A 6,188-nucleotide genomic window follows, 5' to 3' on the forward strand; every position below is an offset into this window, starting at 1 on the left:
TAGATGGGGCAGGGGTTATATAGTGTATAGGGAAGGATGCCAGGCTAGATGGGGCAGGGTATATAGTGTATAGGGAAGGGATGCCAGGCTAGATGGGGCAGGGGTATATAGTGTATAGGGAAGGGATGCCAGGCTAGATGGGGCAGGGGTATATAGTGTATAGGGAAGGGATGCCAGGCTAGATGGGGCAGGGGTATATAGTGTATAGGGAAGGGATGCCAGGCTAGATGGGGCAGGGGTATATAGTGTATAGGGAAGGGATGCCAGGCTAGATGGGGCAGGGGTATATAGTGTATAGGGAAGGGATGCCGGGCTAGATGGGGCAGGGGTATATAGTGTATAGGGAAGGGATGCCAGGCTAGATGGGGCAGGGGTATATAGTGTATAGGGAAGGGATGCCAGGCTGGTATGGGCATGGGTATATAGTGTATAGGGAAGGGATGCCGGGCTAGATGGGGCAGGGGTATATAGTGTATAGGGAAGGGATGCCAGGCTAGATGGGGCAGGGGTATATAGTGTATAGGGAAGGGATGCCGGGCTAGATGGGCAGGGGTATATAGTGTATAGGGAAGGGATGCCAGGCTAGATGGGGCAGGGGTATATAGTGTATAGGGAAGGGATGCCAGGCTGGGTATGGGCATGGGTATATAGTGTATAGGGAAGGGATGCCAGGCTAGATGGGCAGGGGTATATAGTGTATAGGGAAGGGATGCCAGGCTAGATGGGCAGGGGTATATAGTGTATAGGGAAGGGATGCCAGGCTGGGTATGGGCATGGGTATATAGTGTATAGGGAAGGGATGCCAGGCTAGATGGGGCAGGGGTATATAGTGTATAGGGAAGGGATGCCAGGCTAGATGGGGCAGGGGTATATAGTGTATAGGGAAGGGATGCCAGGCTAGATGGGGCAGGGGTATATAGTGTATAGGGAAGGGATGCCAGGCTAGATGGGCAGGGGTATATAGTGTATAAGGAAGGGATGCCAGGCTAGATGGGGCAGGGGTATATAGTGTATAGGGAAGGGATGCCGGGCTAGATGGGGCAGGATATATAGTGTATAGGGAAGGGAGCCAGGCTAGAATGGGGCAGGGGTATAGTAGTGTATAGGGAAGGGATGCGCTAAGGGCTAGATGGGGGGCAGGGGGTATATAGTGTATAGGGAAGGGATGCCAGGCATGATGGGGCAGGGGTATATAGTGTATAGGGAAGGGATGCCAGGCTAGATGGGGCACGGGTATTTAGTGTATAGGGAAGGGATGCCAGGCTAGATGGGGCAGGGGTATATAGTGTATAGGGAAGGGATGCCAGGCTAGATGGGGCAGGGGTATATAGTGTATAGGGAAGGGATGCCAGGCTAGATGGGGCAGGGGTATATAGTGTATAGGGAAGGGATGCCAGGCTAGATGGGGCAGGGGTATATAGTGTATAGGGAAGGGATGCCAGGCTAGATGGGGGCAGGGGTATATAGTGTATAGGGAAGGGATGCCAGGCTAGATGGGGCAGGGGTATATAGTGTATAGGGAAGAGATGCCAGGCTAGATGGGGCAGGGGTATATAGTGTATAGGGAAGGAATACCAGATTACATAACAGATAGCAGATAAGCTCTATAAAACATCATTGTATTCCACAGAGCTTATCTGTGATCTGCTGTTTAACCTGTGCCTTTTCTCCTTTTTTCCAGCTTGAATGGCTACTCAGTGGCTTATTAATATAAACTATAATCGTCTCTCTGAGGCAACCACAGAACTATTACCAGTGCAGGCAGCAGTACATTTTATTTTAATTACTTTTTAACACTTTCATTTGTTGGCTCCTGGTTCTGACTCAGTAGGCAGTACATTGTGTATGGAGTCTTTCCCAGGCAGTGCAGGCTTCTGGGTAGGGGGACGACACCGTTGCACTGAGGCTCCGCCCCTCAGTTAATGGATCTGCATTGGGAACCAATGCCTGATCGGGTCGTTGCCGAACCACCGCAGGCAGCAACACAAACCCACAAATTGTTGTTCTCCCACGCGATCAAGTGGTTTCGGAAGATTCATCCCAATGGTTCCAGAAATACAGGTTTCAGGCAAAACACACCCCGGAGGCACCGAGGCTAACGCTCCATTTTCTGGCAATTAATCAGGCAGACGTTATACAGTGTGGCATTTATACTGGTTCTACTGGCTCCGCTTCATGTCACAGGCTCCGCCTCCCACTGCTGCGGTTGGCCTCAGTACCACAAGCCGGTTTGGGTCAGAACATTAATATGTCGGATAATAACGCGGGAGGGGCAGTTTGGCTGGGGGTTAATAGGTACAACATCAATAAACTCAGGGATCCCTCCTTATATAACATTCACATTGTACTGGGGCAGTAACGATCTATATATATATTATATATTGTATATATAAATGGCAGCAGAGGGATTCCCCTGTACTAAGCACAATTCAGCAGGAACAGCCCCCTAAGTTTGCCCATAGCCTGTACAGAGAGATACCATAAAACTATGGCACATAGGGATTCCCCTGTACTAAGCACTATTCAGCAGGAACAGCCCCCTAAGTTTGCCCATAGCCTGTACAGAGAGATACCATAAAACTATGGCACATAGGGATTCCCCTGTACTAAGCACTATTCAGCAGGAACAGCCCCCTAAGTTTGCCCATAGCCTGTACAGAGAGATACCATAAAACTATGGCACATAGGGATTCCCCTGTACTAAGCACAATTCAGCAGGAACAGCCCCCTAAGTTTGCTCATAGCCTGTACAGAGAGATACCATAAAACTATGGCACATAGGGATTCCCCTGTACTAAGCACAATTCAGCAGGAACAGCCCCCTAAATTTGCTCATAGCCTGTACAGAGAGATACCATAAAACTATGGCACATAGGGATTCCCCTGTACTAAGCACAATTCAGCAGGAACAGCCCCCTAAGTTTGCCCATAGCCTGTACAGAGAGATACCATAAAACTATGGCACATAGGGATTCCCCCGTACTAAGCACAATTCAGCAGGAACAGCCCCCTAAGTTTGCCCATAGCCTGTACAGAGAGATACCATAAAACTATGGCACATAGGGATTCCCCCGTACTAAGCACAATTCAGCAGGAACAGCCCCCTAAGTTTGCCCATAGCCTGTACAGAGAGATACCATAAAACTATGGCACATAGGGATTCCCCCGTACTAAGCACAATTCAGCAGGAACAGCCCCCTAAGTTTGCCCATAGCCTGTACAGAGAGATACCATAAAACTATGGCACATAGGGATTCCCCTGTACTAAGCACAATTCAGCAGGAACAGCCCCCTAAGTTTGCTCATAGCCTGTACAGAGAGATACCATAAAACTATGGCACATAGGGATTCCCCTGTACTAAGCACAATTCAGCAGGAACAGCCCCCTAAGTTTGCCCATAGCCTGTACAGAGAGATACCATAAAACTATGGCACATAGGGATTCCCCTGTACTAAGCACAATTCAGCAGGAACAGCCCCCTAAGTTTGCTCATAGCCTGTACAGAGAGATACCATAAAACTATGGCACATAGGGATTCCCCTGTACTAAGCACAATTCAGCAGGAACAGCCCCCTAAGTTTGCCCATAGCCTGTACAGAGAGATACCATAAAACTATGGCACATAGGGATTCCCCTGTACTAAGCACAATTCAGCAGGAACAGCCCCCTAAGTTTGCTCATAGCCTGTACAGAGAGATACCATAAAACTATGGCACATAGGGATTCCCCTGTACTAAGCACAATTCAGCAGGAACAGCCCCCTAAGTTTGCCCATAGCCTGTACAGAGAGATACCATAAAAACTATGGCACATAGGGATTCCCCTGTACTAAGCACAATTCAGCAGGAACAGCCCCCTAAGTTTGCTCATAGCCTGTACAGAGAGATACCATAAAAACTATGGCACATAGGGATTCCCCTGTACTAAGCACAATTCAGCAGGAACAGCCCCCTAAGTTTGCCCATAGCCTGTACAGAGAGATACCATAAAACTATGGCACATAGGGATTCCCCTGTACTAAGCACAATTCAGCAGGAACAGCCCCCTAAGTTTGCTCATAGCCTGTACAGAGAGATACCATAAAACTATGGCACATAGGGATTCCCCCGTACTAAGCACAATTCAGCAGGAACAGCCCCCTAAGTTTGCTCATAGCCTGTACAGAGAGATACCATAAAACTATGGCACATAGGGATTCCCCTGTACTAAGCACAATTCAGCAGGAACAGCCCCCTAAGTTTGCTCATAGCCTGTACAGAGAGATACCATAAAACTATGGCACATAGGGATTCCCCTGTACTAAGCACAATTCAGCAGGAACAGAATTATAGATGAAAACAGAAATATCTCCGCAGGTGAGACACGCTGCAAAGTGAAACAAATAGTTGCCTTTTTTAGCCCAATTTCACAGTATAACTATGTAAAAGAACCGGTTCTGACCCCTATTTTTAGCATTTGGGATATAATACAGCAATTAATGCAAGGAATTTGCACAGCAGGGTTGGAAGCTTCGTCAGGGATGCTAATTAGCCCAACAGTCATTTCCTGAATTCACATTCAGCCTCAGTGATATCGGCCTGTTTGCTGCAGATTAGCCTTCATTTTCTACTAGAATCATCCGGATAAAACATTTTATATACATTTCAGCCCTAATTTTCTGCTTAATGTTCATAACTACTTAATGTGAAATTCCATCAGTCTGTGTAATAATGATCTGCTTCCTGTGTAACATCCAGATACAGAGCAATGTATGGGCAGCATACCCCCCATTCCTCCCGGGCTGCTCTCTTTCCCATGGTCAGGCAGGAACCTCCCCCTGGGTAAGTGAATCCAATCTCCCCCCAGTACTTACCCAGGTACAGAGCTCTGATTCTCTGTACTTCCTGCTCCTGGGCTGCTCTCTTTCCCATGGTCAGGCAGGAACCCCCCCCTGGGTAAGTGAATCCAATCTCCCCCAGTACTTACCCAGGTACAGAGCTCTGATTCTCTGTACTTCCTGCTCCTGGGCTGCTCTCTTTCCCATGGTCAGGCAGGAACCCCCCCCCCCTGGGTAAGTGAATCCAATCTCCCCCCAGTACTTACCCAGGTACAGAGCTCTGATTCTCTGTACTTCCTGCTCCTGGGCTGCTCTCTTTCCCATGGTCAGGCAGGAACCCCCCCCTGGGTAAGTGAATCCAATCTCCCCCAGTACTTACCCAGGTACAGAGCTCTGATTCTCTGTACTTTCTGCTCCTGGGCTGCTCTCTTTCCCATGGTCAGGCAGGAACCTCCCCCTGGGTAAGTGAATCCAATCTCCAATCTGTCTAGTCTCAAGTGGTTGGTATAAATACTATAAAGGTAACCCCTATATGCTTTGTTGTTGTTAACATTTTGCTCAATGAAAAAAAAATATTTCCATTATTATCCATTCATCCCTCATTCTCACTGGGTTTATAGTTATGTGTAACTGTCACTGTGTCTGTCCCTTTCCCTTCCCTGCACTGCTGGTTCTGACTCCTGATACAACTCCCCAATACCCATTCATCCCTCATTCTCACTGGGTTTATAGTTATGTGTAACTGTCACTGTGTCTGTCCCTTTCCCTTCCCTGCACTGCTGGTTCTGACTCCTGATACAACTCCCCAATATCCATTCATTCCTCATTCTCACTGGGTTTATAGTTATGTGTAACTGTCACTGTGTCTGTCCCTTTCCCTTCCCTGCACTGCTGGTTCTGACTCCTGATACAACTCCCCAATACCCATTCATTCCTCATTCTCACTGGGTTTATAGTTATGTGTAACTGTCACTGTGTCTGTCCCTTTCCCTTCCCTGCACTGCTGGTTCTGACTCCTGATACAACTCCCCAATATCCATTCATTCCCTCATTCTCACTGGGTTTATAGTTATGTGTAACTGTCACTGAGTCTGTCCCTTTCCCTTCCCTGCACTGCTGGTTCTGACTCCTGATACAACTCCCCAATATCCATTCATTCCTCATTCTCACTGGGTTTATAGTTATGTGTAACTGTCACTGTGTCTGTCCCTTTCCCTTCTCTGCACTGCTGGTTCTGACTCCTAAAACAATAAAATGCTAAGCAACTTCCATTCATTAAAACTGATGGCAGAAATTTCAGAGGAATGCAGGTTTGGCTCCGCCCACACCGGTGTCATATAATGCTTATTACACTGTTCCGAAACAGAATGA

This window comes from Xenopus tropicalis, chromosome 7 (genome assembly GCF_000004195.4).
Source record: "Xenopus tropicalis strain Nigerian chromosome 7, UCB_Xtro_10.0, whole genome shotgun sequence".
NCBI lineage: Eukaryota > Metazoa > Chordata > Amphibia > Anura > Pipidae > Xenopus > Xenopus tropicalis.